Genomic DNA, 12,368 nt, shown 5'->3' with positions numbered 1-12,368 from the left:
TTGTCACAGGTTAGTCGTATTGAGAGGGAGAAGTTTCTTTTTTCATTAGCTTTTATCGATTTATAAATCATTCTCCTATTATGTGATGTTATTTACTACATGTGCCTGCCAATTCCTCAAAAGGGGGGATAACAATCAACTGAAAAACTTCCATCATTTTATTATCATCATATGAAAGATTGGGTGATTAAATCTTGATGATTTATTTCACTACACTTACTTTTACCTCACCGTCATAATGCTTTAAAAAAATACTTGGAGCTAAATGCATCTATCGGTAGTGATAGATAGAAGCTTGAACTTCGAAACACTTGATAGGTTTTGAGAAATTGCAGTATTGGCTAGCGATTTAGGTTTTTGGTGATTAATTAATTAATTAATTTGATGTAGACGATGAATAAAAAATTGATGCAGATATGTAAAAATCATGTAAAATAGATTATATAGATTATCTAATTTATTTTGATTTTATAATGCAGTACTTTACTACGTAATTTTGATTAATCGCACCTTCCACCTTCGAATATTTGACTTTTCAACAACCTTCGCTCTCAAGTCTTGCCCCTGAATCTTTGAAATTGGTAATATATACGTAATATATGGTTATTTCGTTTTTCATTTTGTTTGTTTATGGATGAATTGGAATCTTGAAGGAGATGAATTTCCTAGCCCTTCAACTCAATCTTTTAATATCAAATATTTCATGTCCTCCACCAATTTTGAAGTTGTTTTTTTTCGATCAAGATCTCTTCTCTTTGAAACTTCTTGTTGATAGAAGAAAGAATATCAAAGATAGTTGCACAAAAGGTTTGGGTATGTTCATTTTTGTTATGAAAAATAAATATTTTTCATGTTGATCTATAAATTTCATGAATTTCAACATAATTGAGTATTTAATTAATTGATATTACTAGTTGACTTGATTAATTTTTTTGTTCAGGTTAATCTCCAATCTCAACTACCAGAGGAGAAATATTTTAGTTGCAAGTTCAGTATACATTCCATATATCAAAAAGTAAATGAAATTATATTAAATTGCTTGGATGAGCAGTACATGGACTTCATGGTAGAAAAACATAATTTGCCAATCTGATTCAGTATGTTGTAGATTATAATTTATCTAGTCAAATTTTATGGTTTATGATGATGATACAAGTGTATGTAACAGATGATGATGAAATGTGGTTTGTTGTGAATGATATATCAATTAGGTTTTCTAAAATGGAATATTCATTGATAACAGGGTTGGACTGTTCTGATAATTTTCTTGAAGAAGTGCTAGGGGTTTTAGATTTTTGTGGTAGACATTTTCAAGACAGTAATAAAGTATATGTAAACAAAGTTGAAACGAAGTTGAAAGATTTGAAAAGTGTGGATGAGTTATTGAGTATAGAGAGAGTGAAGATGGCTTGTTTGTACTTCGTATGTGGTGTACTATGGCCTATAGCGCAAGTTAAGAATCCTCGAGTTGATTAAAATATTTTTAGCTTGATTGATGATTTTGATGTTTTTACAGAGTACCCTTGGGGTACGATAGCTTTCAAAAGAGCTGTTTGTGACTTGAAGTGTAATTTGAAGAAAACAGAAGTTGTATTGAGCGAAAAAGTTATTAAAAAAAATAATAAGTCTTTGAACAGTGGAACCAAGGATATGGTTAGGTTCATCTACCCGCTACAGGTAATTAAATATTTTTGCATTTTTCCATATGTTTCGAATATGGTTGATTATATGTGTTATTTTAATTTTTGTATTTAGATTTTTGCATACGAATGTGTTCGTGGTATTGGAGAGCGTTTTGTGAAAAAAGAGAAGGAGACAACATATTCCACGCATGTGCCAATGGATTTCAAACAAATAGCCCAAAAAAAGATCTCCTAGATATATTGATATTTTAAATGCATCAAAAAGTGGTAAAAAAAAAGTTAGTGTATTTAGCATGAAATTAAGTTTTATTAATATATTTTCTATTCGTGCATTAGTAATTTAAAATATGTTAAATTTACAATTTGTTAAAATATTTTTTCACTTTCAGATCAAGAATCTATCGCTCCTTATATTAGAAATACTTTAATTGAAGATTTTTGTACATATTCTCAATTGTCCTATACTAATTCATTGTTGTTTGAGGGAAAATATGTGTATTTCACTAAGAATCTCACTCTTTGTGAATCTAAAGAGACTGTTCAATCCAAAAAAAAGTCCAAGAAAATAAACTTTGCCCCAAAAATAAAGTCAAAACAGGTTTTCTAAAATTCATTTAATCAAGAAAGCACGATAAAAACAATCTCAGCAATTCAAATGAGATGATGTGTGAAGACCCGAACTCACCTATGCAAAGCCATGAAGAACTTACAATGTCAAGCCATGAAATTTGAAAATTCAAAAACATGCAGATTTAACAAAGCATTAAATCTCATTGAAGCCATTAATCTCGAAACTTTCAAGTGCATTTTCAAACCTGAATTTGAACAGCCTATGGTCAACTTGTAACATTTTTTTATGGCAGTTAAGGCCATTGAAGAGGCCATAAACATGGCTGAAAATTGTTTGTAATCCTCCCCTTTTCTAACCTATAAATACCCCCCAAGAGTTGAAGAAAATCACACCAAAACAAAGCACAAAGTTGTCCATTTTCGAGCTCCCCAGCTGCTATTCTCGAGCCTCGGTTTACGTCCATCCTACCCACATTTTGTCCCAAATTTTGATTTAAAGTTGCTGCTCAAGTGCTGCCACTATCCGAAATCCCTTCAGCTTGTTCGAAATTCCAGTAACATTTCAAGCCAAGTTGCTGCCAAGATTCTTTCCGATTTCGAACTGGAAAGAGTGCTGTCTATCTTCAATTTCCAGCAAGCAATTTGAATAAGGTTATGCTTTGTGTTGTCCATTTTCAAAGCAGGGATCCTTTTCCAAGTCGCGAACAGATTTTGAACCAAGTCTTGTACTAGTTCGAGCGGAGTTTCTCCCGCAAGTTCCTCACGTTGTAATCCAAGAAAGAGAAAAGTAAGTGGGTTTTTTATTTTTATATCATTTCTATTAAATTTGCACACTTATATCTATGTAAGTGGGCTTTTGAATATCTAAAAATTTGGCACACTTACAATTCTTTTTAACACACTTATGATAAATATATTAAATATAAATTTGCCCACTTATAATTCTTTTAAGTGGGCTTAGTAATTTTTTTAAAATAAAATAATAATAATTTATGTATGTCTTTGAAAATTCGATCGACGTGATATATTCGTTTATATTTGTTATGAAAATCCTTGAACAATTTGTTGTTTGATATTAGTTATAATATTTGAAAGCATGTTTGAAACATTTGAAATGCACTGTAATGATTCGAATTAGAAATTTCAAGGAAATTCCGATATTTGTTATGTTTTGTTTAGGCCCTGATGCGGAGGGATATAATAACCGTTCATTTGGCCTCACCCCTTAGAGGAGTAACGTATAGGAGACTAATCAGTAAACCATGAAAATGAGATGATGTTCACTGCTATGTTTGTATTTTGTTCGTATTCGATTCAACATACTTATTATTGAAATTATGATAATGTAATCGTATATTTATAACCTTGATATTTGTTATGCACAATCGAACCCTCATTTACTGAGTATTTCTCCAAATACTCCCCCTTACATTCCCACCTCAAATAAGACCGAGGAACAAATCGAAGATAAAGAACAAGAATATTTTTGGGGATGGTGATGAAGCCAATCCAATTCAAAACCAGTCTTGTTATTCTGTCTTTTAGTTATATTATCATGTTTTACGCTTCCATATTTCGTTTTAATCGCATTGTAAAGACGATTATTTTTTTATGAAATAGACTGGTTATTTTGATTACTACGAGGCTTGTTGTTTTGCAATTTTGTGATTGTTAAATAACGTCGGTGTCGACTAACCCCAGTCTCGGGGTATGACATGATGTCCTCTGCAAATCAAATACTAGTAGACAAGTTAAAGATTTACAAGAGCACGTGCACAAAGAGTTTGTGGAGTTGGAAAATATGATTTCAAATGTGGATAGCAAGCTTGAACGTATAACGGAATTTTTGAACATTTCAAGTTCATCCAAAAGACATTTGAATGAACCAACCATTGTCTATGCACGATTTAAGAAAAAGAAGACTCACAAATGTAAGCTATGTGAATTTTAAAATATTAGAGATAATTGATTATTTGATTATAACAATATGTTTGTCTGAATTGTAGATGAGCCACGGACAACTTTTTTTAATCAAAGAGTTACTCTTGGGAAAGAGTCGACCGTTGAACCATTCACATCTCTTCTAACACATCTTGGTATATTTTATTTTAAATCCAAATCTTATTATGGTTTTTTATTTTATTAACAATATTTAATTTGTTAAATCATAGATAACATGGTCAAATAAGCAACTTTTGTCACTCGAGACTTGAATGAAAGAGTGAGTCTTGAGCAAGAGGTGGTCATTGAAGATGTTAATGAAGTAGTGACTAATGAACAAGATATTGTGTTTGATCCACCAACAATATCACCCATCATTGTATGTTTTATTTTCAATTTTTTAGTTAAATGTTTACGTATTTTTATTTAACTTGATTAATTCGTTGAATCTTAGATGAGCCACCTTCCACCGAACGACAATGATTTGGAAAACAAATTATTTTCTACACATGGTCCAAGAAAAAAATAGTGTGGATGAAGAAGTTGTTAATACTACGTAGATTTCATTTCCACTGGACACTGCACCAACTCTCACAGTTGCTGGTGATGTAGCAAGTTGCTAGTGATGTAGCAACTATGTTTGCTAATGATAAGTCATTACCACATGAAATCAAACCATACCTCGTAGTTCACAAGTGTGTGTGTTTTACTTTATTCTAATTTTTTTGGAATTATGATTTGATGATATGCACTAGTATCAGAAACACATGCTTTCCATATGCAGATGCTCGAAAGAGTACGAAGTCTCAATTTTGTCACTCTCCATACATACAAATATCCAAGACACCTGCTTTGACAGCACTTGGTTATACCGATCCTTACAATGGTTCATTTGAACCAGTGCAATGTGTTTCCATTAAGAAAGTATCGCCAACTGTTACTAAAGAAATAGGTAGATCACATGATCTATTTAAAGCGGGTGTGTGTGATCATATGACAAGTCGTGGTTTACGGACCTTATTAATCCGAAGCACTGGCTCCATCAAAGCGTAAGTAGGATTCTGTTTTCTATTTATGTTCTAATCATTATATTATATACATTATGTGCTTCCATAATGTGCAGCACATACAAGAGAGTATATACGAACTATCTTAGTTGCAGAAGACATATCCACATTTGGTAAAATAGGATATTCTCATAATGGATCCGTATTTTTCTCAAGATATAGGCTTCGCATATCATAATGCTCCTATTGATTTCAAAAATAGCAAGTGGAAGAATTTATTTTTCTATGTTGATTGATATTGTCGTCGTGAGCGTTCAGTACCATGGGCAAATGCATCTTCAATATTGATTCCATTAAATTTGTCTATACATTGGGTAGCACTTGTAGTGAATGTGAAAGATGAAACCATTACTATATATGATTGCAACCATAGCTGCTACACAGATGTTGAAATGGATGTTTATATTTAGCCGGTAGAATATGTGGTTCAACATCTTCTACATTACTGCAAATTCAAGATTCCATATATTTGGACAATCACACGTCCCAAAAAATTTCCACAAAATGCCGCCAGGTATGTTTTTTAATTTTTGGAATTTTTTTTTTGGGATTTGTTTTTTTTAAAAAAAACACGCAATCTGCTATTAATTTGACCTCGATACATTTTTATGAGTTTAAAATAATTTATTTTACAATTCTGATTGCAGTGCATAGATGATCAAAACATTCGAGGTGAAGTTGTCTCAGCAATCTCTATATTCATTGAATGATAAGATTGTGAATTCATATAGAAAATATTTAGCAACATCTGTATGGTATGGTGAATGAATTTTATAAATTTGCAATGATTTTGTCGATGTGATATTTCTTGCACTATTGGACTATGAATATCAACGTGTATTCAATTTCATATGTCTATGTAAATTGTAAATCCACGAAGTACATTACTCGTTCATATTGCAAATTATTCTCTCGAACTTACTCGCAATATAAAATACTATCAAAATTAGCTAGACTTTAATAATTCAAAGAAAACAATAATAATATAATTAAGAATGAAGCAAAAGTCGAGTATTTAATTAATTCAAACAACAATTCGGGGTAGGATCTCTTTAAATCCCAACAAAAAGAGTTTAGCTACTAGAATTCATGCTGAAATGTGCAATACAATAATTAAATTAATATTCTTAAACTAAAAAAACTAGTGTAGTCGAAGAACGGAAGACATGCTATTCGTAAATGCGAGATTCTTCAAGTTTCGTCAACTCCGGGTATTTGCTTCTTGCATGCGGCAGCTCCTCCTCTAATAAAAATGATCTTTTTCTTCATAAAAATGTGTGCTAGGGTTTTATCAAGTAATTCACATCTAGACAAATGGAAATAGTTTTTTTCCTTCTTCGGCGTGCTGGGGCGAGCAAAACTACCCGCCCCAGCTTGCCTGTCTCGCAACAATTGCCTTGGGCATGCTAGGGCGGGGCGCTTCTACCTCGCATAATTTGTCTCATGTGCGCTAGGGCTGGTAGAAACCGCCGCCCAGCGTGCGGACCTCGGCTAACCTATTAAATCTCCTTCATGTGCGGCTGGGGCGGATGAAACCCCAATCCACGCGGTAACCCACACAGACGTATATATGCGCGTGGGTATCATATAACCGACTGAAACATATGCATTAACCGACTTATTAAACAACTGAAATATTTTATTAACCGACCGAATTTTTTATTTACTATATTCCTCAATGAATATGATGGTAAAAATTTTACGATATATATATTATGTTATTAAAATGAAATACTTTAAAAGTATAACCGACTGAATAAACACATTGAACCAGATGTTATTTTTGTTAACTGACCGGAACATATGCATTAACTTACCGATTAAACACATTGTATCATTTGAAATATTTCATTTCACTCATTGAATCAATTTAAATACTTGATTTATTTGTTAAATAGTATGATTTATAAAGTTAAAATATAAATCATATAGGCATGATAATCATATATGTTGGGGATCGATATTGAGTTTAGAGGAAGGGGGGGGGGGAGTGAATAAACTCAATCCTTTGTTTATCTCTTTTTCAAAGGGTGCTAAAATATTGTTAGAGATTGTAGCTGATCTTGTACAAATATATAACCAAAAAATCACAAAATAGTANGTAGCTGATCTTGTACAAATATATAACCAACAAATCACAAAATAGTATGGAAACGATCTGATGGTTTGAGGGGTGAAAATGATAAAAACAGTAGGCAGTAGAAAATGATTGTTTATGGAAGTTCGAAGATAAAATCTTCTACGTCTCTCCTTCTTCTGTTTCCAGAAGGTATCACTAAAAGACTTTGGATTTTACAGTACAACACTTGTACACACCCACTTCAGCAGGACTTACCATTTGCCTACTGAAACTCTTAGCTTGACAACACAATGCAAGTAATTATGACAAGGTTCTGAAAAAGACTCTTTTCATATTACAAACTCTTCTTAACAAAAAATGAGTAATATGAACAGTTTGAAGAGTGTGAGAAACAGCAACACAAGATGATCTCAATAGATCAGACATATGCTATGAAGCGTGTGCTACTTTTCTGTATATTGAGCCTTGAATAAGATGAGTCGTTCTGAGTGCTCAAATTGATGTTCGTAAAGAATGTAATCGGCGTTGTCTCTCCTATTATCGACGCCGTTCTTGTATATTTATAGAAGTCTTGCACCCAACGTCTATATGCAAAACGGCTTCTTAGACTTCTGATAAAATCAGCTTTAATACTTGAAAAGGGTCCTGCAGAAAGCTTTGACACAGTCAGTCTTGTTTTCATACTAAACTTGGTAAGACATAATAAATAACTTCGTACAGTATTTAATGGTGCAATTAATGCTAGTACTCAGTAAAGTAACGGTAACATTCAAAACTAGCTCGGTTTGCACAAAAGACGTTAAGTTACTCTAGTTTAGACTGAGTTCCGCTTCTGGTTTTCTAATCTGTTTAAGCTTAGTTCTGCTTCTGGTTTTCTAATCCGTTTAAGCTTAGTTCTGCTTCTGGTTTCGTGAGATGAAGACTTCTGCTTTTATATTGCCTACTGATTAACTAGTGACCTGCTGGTTTTGATCTTCATTACCACAATTAAGTTAAGACTAACAATTTCTCCCTTTGTGGTGATGCCAAAACCTAGACGTTAGCATAGATAAATAATAGTAATATAAAGCATATAACAATTATATCAAGATAATTAAACGATAAAAGATTTAATCATCAGTGCCAATGTCCCTGTAAATGGTTTCTTCATTCTGAGCATCTTGATCTCTTCTGGCAGAGGATTCTGCCATGTCTCCAGTTCTTCTTTCTTTTGCTTGTCTTTCTTCTAGTTCTGCTTCACCTTTTTTGGCATCAACGGCTACAACTCGAGCAATTAAATCGTTCATGCGTCTAGAAAGATTTAGAATTCCATTGTTCAGTATTTCCAGATATGGCGCCTGGCTAGAAACTCGTTCATGAAGAGCAATAAGAGATTGAGATTGTGACTCAATATTGGCATCCATAGATTCAATTTTGGCGGAGACGGAATGAATAGATTCATCATGATCGGTGAGTCGTTTGATCATGTCAACTTGTCCAACCATGATGGTACCTTGGCTTCTGGAAATAGCTTGACAGAAAACAATGGTCTCAGCATGCATTTTAGTCAAAGATTCCGTCGTGCGGGAGACTTCTTTAGATCTGCGGTCACGGAAAAACTTGGATCCACTGACTTCTCCAGCATATTCACGAGATAGCTGCTTCACTATCTCAGAGAGATTGTTGAGATTCTTTTGCAAAGTATCTATCTCATATTTGATATCAAAATGTTCTGGTTCTGGAGATGGAGTCCTTGCGAGCATACGCTGCTTGATTTCAGCAGTACGAGCAGCTGAGTCAGAAATGGATACAACTAATGCAGTAGAAGTTTCAAGTTCTGGTGGAGCAGTAAGAGGAATCACATCCATTTGACCAGTAGAAGGGCCAGGTTCAGCAGAGCTTACTTCTGGAGCAGTAGAGACGAGAGGCGTTGTAGTAGTTTCCTCAGTAGCAGATGGAGCAGTAGAAGTTCCTTCAAAAACAGTAATTTTTTCAGGAGCTGCACTATCATCTAAGTGAAAAGCTTCAGTGGCCTCTGGTGGTTGATCCGTAGGAATAAGTTCAGATGACGTATTCAATAGATCTTCCATTTCTGCTTGATGTTCAGCGCAAAATATTTCCAGATTTGGCAATGGATTAGCATCTGAAACTTCCATGGGTTGAGGTTTGGGTGGAGCTTCTGAAGGTACCTCATCATGAGCCTGAGTTGATTTTGGTGCAGTAGTAGCAGTAAGAACAATGGATTGAATGACCTCATCCACTGAGGCCAACTCTCGAACAGAAATTCGGGACGATGATTGAGTAGGCAGTTCTGGTGATGCAGGAGTACTAGAGACCTTTGCTTCTGAAGGAGCTGTGGTCCTTTCCTTAACTGGCTGTATCTGCAGAATTTCAGGGACCATGCCTACCCTGTATGGAAGAGGCTTAACAAAAGCCTGCTCTTGAGCTTGAATCCGCTCAATCAAAGAATGCATCTGATCAGTCATAAGCTTAATAATATCCTGATCATGAGGAGCTGTAGGACTCATTGGATCAAAATTAGACATTAGAGTCGTCAACACAGAGTCTATCTCTTTTTGTCTCAATTGATCAAGGATCTATTTTCTGCGATTCATTGCTTCTATGACGTTTTTGGTTTTTGCAGTAGCAAAAACTTTCTTTTCATGCTTCATTGTTTGTGCAAATACGCCTGGAGTGCGTAGGTAAGTAAGAGGGTGAAAAGCTCGCACCTTTAGCCATTCATCAAAGAATGACATAACTTCTTTGGCAGATTTTTCAATTTCTTCAAGGTGAATTTCAATGCCAGTTTGCACTGTGGACTTGGTGCGTTGAGCTTGGGGCTCTTCAAACAACTTCCCTTTTCCTTTTCATGTAGGAATAGGCAGCACAGACCGAGTAGTGGAGGATCCGGCTAATGATTCTCGAATGACAACTCTAGTAGCAGGCCTGAGAGTAGTCACTGAAGTTGATGTTGATGGAACAAGAGTAGCTGCTTGTTCTGTAGATGAAACAGATTTTGGTTTGGACGGGATGGCTTCTGGAAATACTTGTCTCAAATGGACAGTATCCAAATCAGCAATGTTTGCTGTTTTCTTGATACGGATGGTAGTTTTGAATTTCTTTTTGCTTGGAGTGGCTTCTGGAAGAGAAGCTTGAGTAGGTGCAGCCGATTCTCCAGATATAGTTTTACTGAATCAGTCAAAACCATCACTCTCTTCCTCTTGATTTTCTTCTGAGGAGCTTGGTCCTCGGCTTGAGCATCCCCAATCTCCTTTTTTATTTTAGCAAATGCAGCCATTGTTGGCTTAGGCCGTAGAGAAAGCATGTTATCAGCATCGGCTATAGTCACATAAGAAGCATCTTGTTCAGTAGTGAACGGAAAACCATCATCCTTCAGCATTTGGCTAATATGAACAGCAAAACCAGTACTCTTTCGTGAAATCATTTCCTTCATGACCTTGAACAGAAACCGACTCCAATCCACTTTATTATCCGAGGTGATTGCCACCATCACTTGAACCTTCTCCTTGGTTAATCGGTCAAAAGTACAAGCTTTGACAAGGAGTGCCTTCGCCACAATGTCAGCGAGCACTTGATACTTCATTTTCAGAAGCTTCTTGAAACAAGAAGGAGAGAGTTCCTCTCCAGAAGCTGAGAATGTATAAAGAGTAATTGACATTTCTTCTTTCGTAATGCCTGACAGTTCAGAGGTACCTGAAAATGGGAGAAAGAAGGTTGATCCAAGTAGTGCAGCATCAATTGAAATAGATGCATCTCCCTGGGAATGAATTATCTTCCCTTCTTGAACAGTTGCTTTGGCGAAGAAATCCAAAAGTGATGTTTTATAAATAATAGCAGGTGCTTCCAAAAACTTTCTAAGGCCTGATTTCTCAACAACTTTAACCATTTGAACAAGTCCTTCATCTTTGATGGTAAGCACTGATGCAAAGCTGACTTGATAAGCATTGAGATTATAAGCTCCAGCCATTTCTTCTTCTGTAAATAAGATAACTTCGAAGTAGATTATGTTAAACGCGAGAAAGCAGTAGCTAGAGAGCAAAAGTCTGGAATCGTAAAGGTGAAAAGAAAATAAGAGGCGGTTAACATTCAAAATGTACAGCCGTCAGTGTAAACACAAGGACACCTGTCAATATGTTTACGGTTGAGTATTTGAAAAGTTATGCAGAGTGTCAGAAAAGTTATTTTTCAAAATCAATGAAAACGAGCGGGCTGTCCAATGGCTTACTAAAAATAACCAGAAGAGGATTTGTCGTTTTATGATAATATCTACTGGAAGTTATAAGGTACTGAAGTATTTTCAGCATCTTGACAAAATCCAGTAGGCACCTTGTCTTATCGAAAAGACAAAACTCTCTTCTGCTTCTGACAAAGCACGAAAATATAAATCTGAAAAAGGGTTAATGTTCCCCCTGAATCAATGCAATTAATAAATACGAAGATACGAAGTCTGAGGGAATAAGAAATGATTCTTGGTATTCGTGTAAACAGAGAGCCGTCTCTTTAGCTTCTATAAATACCCGTCTATAAGTAGACAAAAAAACAAAAAAATGTTAGATAATAACAGTTCGATATGTCTAGTTCAAGCAATTTTGATGCTTGTAGCAGTATGCATGTCATTGTCACAGACGAAATGTTTCCTCATCTGGAAAATCTGAAGAAGACTATTGAGGAATATGTCTGGGTAAAGGTCATGTCTTCATGGTTCAAGATTCAAGATCTCCAGAATTTGTATCAAAATGGTTTGGCTTTTACTAGCTCACAAAGAACAGTAGCAAGGAAGTACAAACAGCAATTTGATGTCAATCATGTTACAGAGCTAGCCACTGATCAAGTTCTGCTGCATGCGATGCTGTGGAAGGAGTGGCATCAGCTAGAGAAGATCTCCACTGCTGAATCTTTTACTAATCTTCGAATCCATGAACTGAATAATTGGATAACTGAGTGGCAGGATTCTGTAGGTTCGGAAATGGCTGATGTAACATGGCATTGATTTTATTCTAAATGAAGTATTAATTTCAATTCATTATCGTCTCTTTATTTTTCTGCAAGCAAGCTGATTATTAGTTG

The sequence above is a fragment of the Primulina huaijiensis genome, chromosome 13 (genome assembly GCF_012295235.1).
Source record: "Primulina huaijiensis isolate GDHJ02 chromosome 13, ASM1229523v2, whole genome shotgun sequence".
NCBI classification, from domain to species: Eukaryota; Viridiplantae; Streptophyta; class Magnoliopsida; order Lamiales; family Gesneriaceae; genus Primulina; species Primulina huaijiensis.
Note: the sequence above shows the minus strand (reverse complement) of the source record.